The sequence below is a fragment of the Camelina sativa genome, chromosome 16, assembly GCF_000633955.1.
Source record: "Camelina sativa cultivar DH55 chromosome 16, Cs, whole genome shotgun sequence".
Lineage (NCBI taxonomy): Eukaryota > Viridiplantae > Streptophyta > Magnoliopsida > Brassicales > Brassicaceae > Camelina > Camelina sativa.
The window spans coordinates 16,712,026-16,724,080 of record NC_025700.1 but is presented as its reverse complement, the minus strand read 5'-3'; the positions used below and the strand labels follow the sequence as shown (position 1 = coordinate 16,724,080).

Genomic DNA, 12,055 nt, shown 5'->3' with positions numbered 1-12,055 from the left:
ATATATATATATATATATATATATATATATATATATATATATTTTCCATTAACCTATGGGTAACCCGTAACCCATAACTCTAATGGGTTTATCCCGTTAAACCCACAAATCCATTGGACGAACCCATCAATACCCATTTATTTATATAGGTATAAAAACTTAAGCCATACCCGTTAAAATAATAGACAAACAGGGTAAACCCATGAGTTTGTAGAACATTTTTTTTTTCCATTAACCCATGGGTAACTCATAACCGTAATAGGTTTACCTCGTTAAACCCACGAATCCATTGGATGAACCCATCAATACCCATTTATTTATATGGATATAAAAACTTAAGCCATACACGTTAAAATAATAGACAAACAGGCTAAACCCATGGGTTTGTAACAATATTATCGGCCATAATTATAAGCGTCACAATTCTCGTTTGTATGAAATTACTTTCTCACTTTCACAACAAGAGATTATAAAAAAAAACTTAGACACAAAGAAACCTTACTTTAATTCATAAATGTCATGTCATCCATTATCTACAAATTGAGATCCATATACGGGAAAATTACATGCATGGATGATGGATTGATCCCATATGACTTCTTGAAAATCATGAGATATATTCTGAAAATGGTAAGATATTAAATTCATCATGTATTTCGTTGCGATAATAAAAGTTTAATCCTTGTAGAAGTACTTGTATCACATGAGCTTTAATGAAGAACAATTTATTTCACTTTATCTAGTACTAATTAATGAAAATGTTGCTAGGTCATAACAATCTAGTACATGTAGAGAACAAACAAAGAATTGTTGAGATAGTGACATATGCGGTTGTGTATAAATTGTTTGATGCTCTGTGAATAGTGTAAAAATTAGAAGTCACAAGTGCGATTACACTAAATCTCTAGAACCCTGGAAGGAGGCAATGGACAAATCCACTCATGACTAAGTAATGATTTTCTTAGAACTCCGTAATCATTTATAGAAATAAAAACGAAATTGGTGTTAATATTGCTGGTAATTGTAAAGTGTAAACTATTCAAGACTAGTATAACAGGACAGCATTAACTTAAAGGTCAATGAAATTGTATAACTAATTATATTTTGACGTAAAATTGTAAATTAAAGAACTTATGGAATCACATCAATTTTAAAAATGAGTAAAAGGTACTATATGTTTTGATTATACATTGAAGGGCAAAGGGACATATGACTCTTGCCTTTCGTACTGATCAATATATCCAATAGCCACAAGGAGCATCATGGTTTAGATTCTTATCAGAACGTGTACAAAACTTTTATATATGTTACCAAGATGAACCTGGTCCGTGGATGTAATAAATCATTGGAACTAACAATAGCATGTGTGGAACAAGTTGCTCGATATAGTCTACATTAACATGCATAAGTACACACTAAATCTGGAAAAAATATACGCTCCAGTTTGGTATTTTATTTCAGTCCGAAAATTTTGGATATCCATATGTAATGGTAGAAAGCAAAACAATATAAGTTCATCATCAAAAATATATATGTTCTGGATGTGAAGCTCAGCAATAGAAAGTGGACTCCAACCACAAGAAACTTTATTTGATGTGGTTTCGACCAGAAGAAGCTATTAGCACTATTTAGTATATTATGCGACTTCATTTAATAGTTGGCTGATTTAATCAATCTAGATTATTATTCAACCATCCAGAGATTGCTTAGGTACGTATGTATGTTTCTATCTCGTGAAAGGACACCAAGGAAAATAAAGACTAATTCTCTTGTCACAACTCTTGAATCCAACTTTACGTCCAGGTTCACACACTCCCCTCCCCCCTCACACTAAAATACATGAGATTCTTTAGTTTTCACTATAAATTAAAATTTCACTCCATCTACCTTCCTCAAACCCAAATAAGCACAACAACAACAGAACAATAATTCAACTAGATGTCTTCTAGAGTTCTCCCGAACACTTCATTGGAAATATGTTATTCTTATTAGCTAACATTTAATTCCACTGAAGTGTTTGGGGGAACTCCGGATGTCATTAGTGATATCAATCCATGTGTATTAAATGGTACCTTTACATACTTTTTAGTTTTTATGACTAACAATATTTATTGTTAAATACATCATTTAACATATCTATTTACTAAAATTTACTTATAAAAAACCAAATTAAATAAACAACTACATATATTGTCTTTCAAAAAAACTATTATACATAGATTTTGTTTATGAAAACCGGCTTATCTTATTAAGGCGGCATCCCCGCCTATGAAGACAAAAAGGAAAATCACAAGGGAGAAAGAAACAAAATTTAGCTCATAACTAGCGGAAGATACTCTTGGAGAAGGGCATCCAGACAAGAAGTCATTACTCAGAGAGAGAGAGAAGCGTTGCTTAGCTCAAAACCCTAACTCTTTTTTCTTGTACCTTTCCTTTCATTATCACGTCCTATTTTCCGTCAGCAAAATTTTTGTAACCGCCGACCTCGGTCACTGTTACTAAAAGAAGTTAGGGTTTGAAAAGAGGGATAACTATTACCTAGGGATGAGAACATGTATTTCTAAAAAAATATTGTCCATCAATCGATTCCTATTAAGTGAACATAACATATACATCTACATTTTCAACCAGATATAATCTCAATAGAAAGTACAAAACTGTTCAACACACTTACCAAAAGTATCTAGACTCAAAAAAAAAAAAACCTTTTCACTTTCACAATAGTAGATAAAAAATAAGACACAAAGAAACCTTACTCTTGAAATGTCTTCCACTATCTATGATCGTCATGTCTAGGAATGGATGAACACAACTGAGATCCATATACGGGACAAGTTACAAGGATTCCCCATAATGACTTTCTTGAAAATTCATGCGCTCTGCCACCATTCATGATATATATTCGAAAAAATAGTTAGATATTTTTCCGCTGCGATAATAATAGTTTTGTTCGTTTAGAAATAGGTCCGATTTTTGTGTAGGTAAAATGATCATTTTTCATAGGTCCAAAGTCACTACTCACTAGCTTTGTACTATATATGGCTTAGAGAAATTGGTATTTCAAATGATTGGCGGGCGTCTTTACAGGTTAGAACTCTCGATCGAGTTACCTTTATTACATTAAGATAATTAAGTTACATGACCATGACATTGTGGATAGCTATAAATGACAAAATGTTCTTGAATTTGTTTAAATTTAAGAAATGTTTGATGCTCTATGAATAGTCTAAAATTATAACTCACAAGTGTGATAACACTTTAATCTCTACAACCCTGGAAATACGTATAATCCATGATTTTCTCCATTTACCGGTAAGACTTATAACTTTAGATAGTCGTACATTTTCATAATTTAGTTTATTGTAGACATATACCAAACTTTGGTGTTAGCACTACTTTTTGCGGGATCTACCATTTAGTACTATTACGGCAACACCATGCACTTGCAATCATTTGAAGCATCATAGGTTTAAACTTAAGGAACTTGATTAAAAGTTATCTCTAATTGTAAAGTATTGAAACTTTATTTAAAAGATTGTGGTTTCTATTTTTTAATTAGATTAGTGTTGCATTGTTCCTTTTTCTTTTTTATGATAAGGTTATAATTAAGAAATTAATTATTATTGTTTTCTGTTTTTCTGTGGTACTATTCTCTAAAGTTCTTTGTATCAAGTGGTGAGAAAAGACAGAGACGTTAGAGTGGTGGGAAAATTTTCTATAAGAAGTAGATATAGTGTCTTCTAAAAGCCCCACAATATTGATGTTATAACACAAAAACCAAAAAAAAAACAGAGTTTGTGATAAACTTAATGTGCCTTAATATGCAATTTACAATCTTTTTCATGAAATCCTGTAAACTCAATAGCAACACATTGGAAATTTTGTTTTCTTGTTTCTCTTATATAACATCAATCTTGTGTGCCTTTAGAAGGCACATCTAAAGCTAATTAAACAAAATTCATTATGCTTAAATATAGTTTTAATAGTTTGTTATTAATGCGACATGACAGCTCGATTGTGGAATTCTACAAAGAACTAAGTGATATCACAAACGTATGCTATTGGAAAGACATATACGGAGTTGGACATGATCATGAATGTCTTGACGACTCTTCCCGAAAAGCTTGCTCAAAAACAAGACTGCAATGATGAAATCCGATGATGTAATGAAGATGAAGGTGAAGAGCTCATTGACTATATCCAAACGTACGAAATGGAGATAAAGATGCAGGACATGAGTAGATGTCTCGCTGAAAGATAGAAAGAAATCTTGCATTTGTTACAACCGGAAAAAAGGAAGTGAAGATGACGATGAAGATCTAGAGACATTCACCCAAGAAGATAACAATAACATTACTGTTTAAATGAAAAAGCTCATAAGTCATAACTCACATGACCATTGAAAGAACCGCTCACACCTTTGGATGCCATATACCACCTAGAGTTCCCCCAAACACTTCAGTGTTCATCAGATTAATTCATCGGTCGATAGAAAACAGTATGAACAATGAAGCGTTTAAGGGAACTCAAGGGGACATTTGACTTTACATGTTATGTCTCTTTGCTAATGCTTGTTTTCTTACTTACCTTCTTAGTGACAACCCAAACTGCTTATTTATATATGAGCTTCTCCATATTATATTTTTGTAGAGGAATTTTTCTGGGTGGGACCGTAGAATATATATTCTCCATTGAATAGCAAAACGTACATGCAGGAAATATATATGTGAAGATGAACCAAGTCGGAATTTTGGGAATAAGGAGCCAAGAGAATATTAATATCATCTTTGCTACAGAAGCACATTCTTCAAAAGATCTTTCCTCCCCTAGATCTTATTCTTTTACTCTCATTTTTTCTTCTCCTTGTAATTGCATAAGCCAAGAACATTTCAACGAAGTTAAAAAAAAAAATGTAAAACTAAGAACATCTAAACAAATTCATATGAATTTCACAATATTCTCTTTGTTTCCCTTCATTTTAAGTGTTGTATAAGATTTATACACACAAATTAAGAAATCACATGAAAATTTATCATCTTTTACATAAACACAACATTAGTTAAAACTAATTCAACCAATAAGAATATAATGGACACAAAATCAAACAAACACAATCAAACATTGCTTCTTTAAAAGCACTAGCTTGCGTTTTCTTTATCACTAATGCATCAGAAATGCACAATGTAATTAGTGTCAACTGGATACCTTAGGACTTGCACATTTCCTCTTCCGCTTTGTTCCACACATTCTTGGCTTCAAACTTCAGAGAAAAGAGAGAAAAAAAATCAATACATTAACCATATTAAACCCCAAGATATAACCAATTAAAAGTATCAAAAACACAAGATTCTACTTTCCTTCAAATGCATCTACAACATCAACAGTAGACTGGAGATTCCTCCTTCCAATGATAAACATTGCTGTTTGTTTTTTCCAGGCTGTCCTTCAGAATTTTTTTGTGAAGGTCTTACATCTGGTTTAGTCAAGAATGGCATAAGATGAGCAATTTGCTCTCTAAAATCCTCACTTTCGTCAGTGTCTTCAGCCTCATCATCAGTCAACCCAAATCTACTGAAATGAGGAACCAAAAACTTCCATAAACCTCTATAAGGATCAAATGAGATCTCTATACCCTTTCACCGTAGATTATGTATTCTTCATTGAATAGCAAAACATGAGGGAATTATATTTATATGAAGATAAACCAAGTCGGAATTTTGGGAATAATAAGCCGAGAGAATATTAATATCTTTGTTATTCAAAAGAACTTTCCTCCGGTAGATCTTATTCTTCTACTCTTTTTTTCCATGTAATTGCTTAAGCCATGAACATTTCAACGAAGTTAAAAGAACAACGATGTAAAATTAATGAAAGTAACAAATGTAAGACCATCTAAAAAATTTTGTGAAAGTATTTTACAAATTTCACAATATTCTCTTTGTTTCATTTTAAGTGTTGTATAAGATTTGTACACACAAATTAAGAAATGACATGAAACTTTATTCTCTTTTACATAAAAACATTATTAGTTAAAACTAATTCAACCAATAAGAAAGCAAATATAAGAATATAAATGGTCAAAAAATCAAATACATTTAAATTTTTATATTAAAACTTAAAAAAAATCATCACTTAAACTGGAAAAAATTATTCAGACAACATCACTTAAAGTATTATGGATGGAGTGTTATATTTATTAATTGTTTAAATTAAACGCAGATCGAGATACGTAAAATTATGTTAAGACATAATTATGTTAAACATATTGTAAATATGGTAAATTCGATCGTAAAATTGAACTGTCTTTGTGGGTCTACTTCCTATATATCATAAAAATGAAGTAGGTGTGTGTGTATATACGCACAAAATAAGCCAACAAATTCATGTGTGCATTTGCATGTATGTGAGTGTAAATGCATTGATGCACATTCATAGGCATCTATGCCTATGCGTGTACAGAAACGTCTTACGTATCTCTCAAAAAGCTAGCTGAAAGGATTGATGCACTTTTCTTGAAAAAAATTGATTCCCTCACGTAGGTACACTTAAACCCTTAACCTGAATTCACGTCTACATTCACAATGCTTCCAAATAGTATATATGAAACTGAAACGCCAATGTTTCCATTCACAACCTGCCCATTCCACCGAAGTATATGTTCAAATACATAAGAAACAAACATCGTACGTTTTGGTCGGATGTTCCCTAGAGTTCCTCTGAGCACTTCATTGGAGATACTATTGTCTATTAAATTGTATTCTACTGAAGTCTTTGGGGGAACTCCTGGACTCATTCGATATTTTCAATTTACTAGATTCAGTTTGACTTAGTACGTATGACACATATTTGTTCGATTTTCTATATATATATTGGTAAGGTAAGGGATCAAGTAATATAGAATATCATACTAATATCATCTTGCTAAACCGTTTCTATTTGTTTGTTTTCTCAGGTTCTTCGGTACCTTGACTCACCCTATTGTCTATACATCTTTTTAATATTTCTCAATTTCACCTTTAGCTAAAACATTTTATCTACCGATCACGCGGGGAGTTAGTATTCTTGCGCAGAATAATATGTTTTTTCTTTTTGAGGTTTTAGTTGCATTCGTTTATACCCTCAGGTTTTTCCCCTTTATTTTGAGCGCTGAACTCATATGTTTGTAAAGCGAATTTAGAAAAAATTGTAAATGACTCACAGAGAAAATGAACAACTATATATAAATATGTGGCTGTTATGTTAATGTTGGATGTGATGTACAAATCCTAACAGTTGTGCCTCGGATCACTATTTACACATCTCGATCGTGGAATTATTTAATGTTGAATTACTTCTTGAAAATTATGAGACATATTCCATTCGGAAAATGGTATGATATTCTGTTCATCATATGATAATACAATTTTTTGTCCATGTGAGACACAGAATATGTGTGGATCGGAAGCACTTGTATCTAAAAGTCATATGTATATGATTGATGGACCAAACTAACATTTAACGAGTATTTGTAGATACTTTCGATCATTTCATGTATACACACTTTATAAAACTTACAGTATTTTATTCTGATTGGTTAAAGTATATTATGTACCATAATTCGTTCTATGAACGACACACAGGATTTTCGGAAACTTCTTAATTAATATATAGAAATTACATCGGTTAATAATCAATACAATAAAAGTCTTTGGTTTCTCTCCAGAGTTTGACACATCAGCATTGAGAACAATTCTGGAAGTGACATATCAATTAAAATATGTGACCAATTAAATTAAGACAATGAAAACAGCTCAGCCCAGTTTTTTCTTACCTCGCAACATTCTGAAATATTCACGATTTTAAATTAAAAAATAACTTTGTCTAGCTCCTCTTCTACATCGGTTTGGACGAGCGATCCGCTCGCAGAGAACAACAACAAGCTCACCTCCGATCTGACTTCCCTCATCCACCAGGTTAGTTATCAATTTCATTAAGTTGATCCAGTTTCTTATTCCTTACCTATTTAGTTTTTCTCCTTTTGATTCTCTTTTACACAAATCACCAAACGAATCGAGAATGGGTTCGTTTACTTGTTTCTGTTTAATTCCATTTTGATGATTGATTTTTTTCTGGATTCGTCTTTGTTGATTAGTTTCCAGAACTGGGTTTTGTTCAATTTTAGGCATTTTTGTCTTTGCTTTGTTTTTTAATCTTTCTAGGGTTTAGTCTTTGTTTTTATTTCCCTTTTGAAAGGGGTCTTCGTTTTGATTGAATCAATTGTGTTTTTGGTTCGTGTTAATATCAGTTTTTTTTTTCCAGATTTTTGATTGAGATATTCATATAATATGGATGATGAGATTGCAAAGTTCATTAAAAGAGTGAATCCACCCAGGTAAATTGAATTTGTTTTGTTCTTCTTCTATAAGTTATGATCTATCTTTTCGATTTTAGGCTGAGTTTTTCATTTGATTTTCATTTTAGGGTTGTGATCGATAACGAGGTATGCAAGGATGTCACTGTCATTAAGGTAATCAAAATTTTCACCGGGTTAGGTTTGGTTTGAGTAGAATGGAAGAAATGAGTATAAACATTTTGTGTTTTGTTATAGGTGGATAGTATGAATAAACATTGAATACTTCTGGAGGTTGTTCAAGTTCTAACTGAGCTTAATCTCACCATTAAGAAAGCTTATATCTCATTTGATGGTGGCTGGTTCATGGATGTTTTCAGTGTTACTGATCATGAACAAAGTCACCAATGATATCGTTTTTGACTATATTTGTACATTAAGTAATAGCGATCATTTTCTTGGTTTATATTCAGTTTTGGTTAGTTTTGATAGTACAGTTATCAACTCTTTTTTTGTGTGTGTGATTGTTGCAGTCTCTTTGTCCTGATGAGTCTTTGATGTAAGAAGGGGAGCTGAATTACCGGCTGTAGCAGTGACTGAAGTACTACGTGACAGACTTCTTGATGTACAACCTGACGAACTTCCCGATAGACTGCCTGAAGTACTTTTTGGAGAGAACCAGCTCGTGACAGTTAAGGAGAACTATGATATCCTTCTGATATGTGCAAGAATCAGAAACAAGCATACTTTGGAGTTGACCACTGGAACTAGAAATGATGCGGACATTCAACAAGCCGGACTATCATATCGTTGGAATGGGACCGTTGCACTCTTTTCCCCTTATCTAGGGTTTTTCCCAATGGGTTTACCTAGAAAAGTTTTTAACGAGGCAACATCCTTCCACATATCCTCCTATTCATATTTTAAGGAGGAAGATCAAAGAAAGCCACCCTTGTTTCGAGCTAGTTCAAGACATGGTTCAGGGAACCTTTCCACAAGTCAATTACCACTCAAATTGGATCTTTCCATAAGTGGCTCAAAACAAAGCATCCCTTGGCGTCCTGGAGAGCTTCTATATCATTTGGAGACTTCACCACACATCTTAGGATGCACCCCACCTCACTTGATTAGGCGAATCAAGTTAAAGTGCAACTTTCCTTATTTGGATCTGTTTGTCTTTATGACACAACAGCTTTTTCCTTATTCAGTGTTGCGCCTTTGTGAGACTCTTAAGACCATCCAGAAGCTTCCTAGAATGTATTTAGACGTCCCAAGAAACCACAACTTCGGCCCCAAGTTATCAAGACTCAAGGTGCATCACAACTTTCCCAATTTGGCCGATATTCTCATTCAATTCCCAAATACCATAATTATCATTAATTGTTGAGATTTCTTTCTTTATTTCAACATATAGATGTTGTATTTGAGCCTCTATATAAGCTCTATCACGTTTTACTTTTCAATACACGTTTTTTGATTAAAGAAATTCCAGTTTGCTTCAACACTTTGTGTTTTGAAACAAATCATTGTTCTTGCGAGTTCTAGGTAGTTTGTGGAATCAAACAACTTAGGTTTCGTGTAGAGTCTCTGATCCTTGCGAGGAATAGCCCATGAATCATATTCTCTAGCCCTCGGTGTTGTGGATTCAGCATCAAACCGGTTACTCTCAATCAGATCGCTTTCGCCCAAGCTTCTAAGTCTTTGAGTCCGTGAGTCTTGTCTTGGTGGATTCCGAGGCTTGTATCAGTCTTCTTACTTCAGTCCATCAATGAGATCATCTATTGGTGTCAAACAATATGTCGACTTCTCTGTGATTGAGCTTACAAGAACTGACAGACCTGGTTTTTTTTCTGAGCTTTCGCTGTTCTAACGGATCTGCAATCCAATATAGTAAATGTTGAGATGTAGACGCATAAAGCAAAAGCAGCAGCAGTTTAGCAAGTAACATAAGAAGAAACATGTTGTACAATTACTGATCCAGATAGGTTATCCAAAATCAGGAATGTTCTTCGTTATGTGCTTACAAGTTGATGCAGTGGCAGAAGATTATGTGAACCGAAAACCATGGTGTAATCTGCTCTCAATGAAACTCACACGGACCGTAAGCTTCATCAATTGATGTTTGCTTATAGAAATTACGATGGGAGAATAATGTTGATGATGATGATAAATGTGGGAGAGTAGTTCCAGATGTGGATGTCTCCAATTTGCATTATTTAGATTACTCAATTGTGATGATCAAATGTAAAGACATATCAAAGCTTCTTTTCGATACCGTCTTTTCTTAGACGGAAATGAAATATGTAGTACCAAGTACTAAGTACCATGTAAGAAATACTATATTTTTGTTACTAAGTACTAAAATAAGAAGTTAAATGTATTTAGCAACTACCTAATTATTTATATCTACGTTATTGCATAAACCATTGTAAAATAAATTACTGAATTGTTTTCCATAAATTAAATATGGAAGTACAATAAGAACAAATGAGTTTATGCAAACAGGATTTTTAACCACGAAAATAAAAACAAAAAGAGAAACAGTATGAAATCAATTAATTCAAAAAATAGTTCAACAAATATTACAAAATTTTCCAACGGATTATGACAAAAGTCATTCAAGACGTTCAAATTATCATGAGCTTACGTGAATCATCAATCATGTTTTTTCATTTTAATGATTACAAGGTACCACCAACAAGACACAATATATGGATAACTCTATGTTGCATTATCAAGAGCCACCTAAAAAAAAGAAGGCATCAATCAAAAATGTCATTTACAAAGAGATATTCAACAATTTCCACGACAAAGACACATGTATTTCCAAACAAAACAAACATAATAGTAATACTTTACCCATTAAATATCTCCAATAAAACCAAAATGAAACAAATATATAATGCAGGTGAAGATAACCAAGAAAGAAGAAAATTAAGTCGGAAAAAATAACATTTCATATTTTCCAAACAACTATGCTCGATTATAAAACACATTTCATAATCTACGGTCTTATGTAAAAAACAATGGCAATTCTTATAAATACCACTAAAATAGGTATTTTTTCAAAAAATACCACACTTTAGTTTTTTTTTTCCAAAAATACCAAAAAATTAAAATAAAGTTCTAATACTAAAAATTAATTCTTAAATTCTAAATACTAAACCCTATCCCCTAAAAACAATATCCTAAGACTAAACTTATTAACCCAAACCTAAATAAATAAACACCCTTCAAAATCAATTTTTTTTGTGTTTGTGGTATTTTTGGAAAAAAAAAATTGTGATATTTTTGGAGAAAAAAACTAAAGTATGGTATTTTTGGAAAAAATATATTTAGTATTATTTTGAGGAATTTCTCAAAAAGCAAACAATTATTCTAAATCTAAGTAGGTATTTTACGTTACATAAACAATGCGATTTAACTATTCTACCAATAATAAAAAGCATACACAAAAAAACCAACATAGTAGATGCCACTAAATAAAAATTAACATCCAAAATTAATTAAAACAAAACAAAACAACTAAAAGTACTAATGGTCCTCCAATACATCCTAATACAAGAAAAAACAAAACTGATTATATTTTACAACTCCATGACAATAATAAAAAAAAAACAGCTAAAAATTATAACAAAAACCAATNGGGATTAGTTTTTAGTATTAGAACTTTAATTCAATTATGTGGTATTTTTAGAAAAAAATTACATATTAGTGATACTTTTG

General features: G+C 32.1%; 1 pseudogene; it reads left to right on the top strand.

Annotated features, from left to right (window-relative positions):
* Nucleotides 7,870-11,267, top strand: LOC109129519 (annotated as a pseudogene).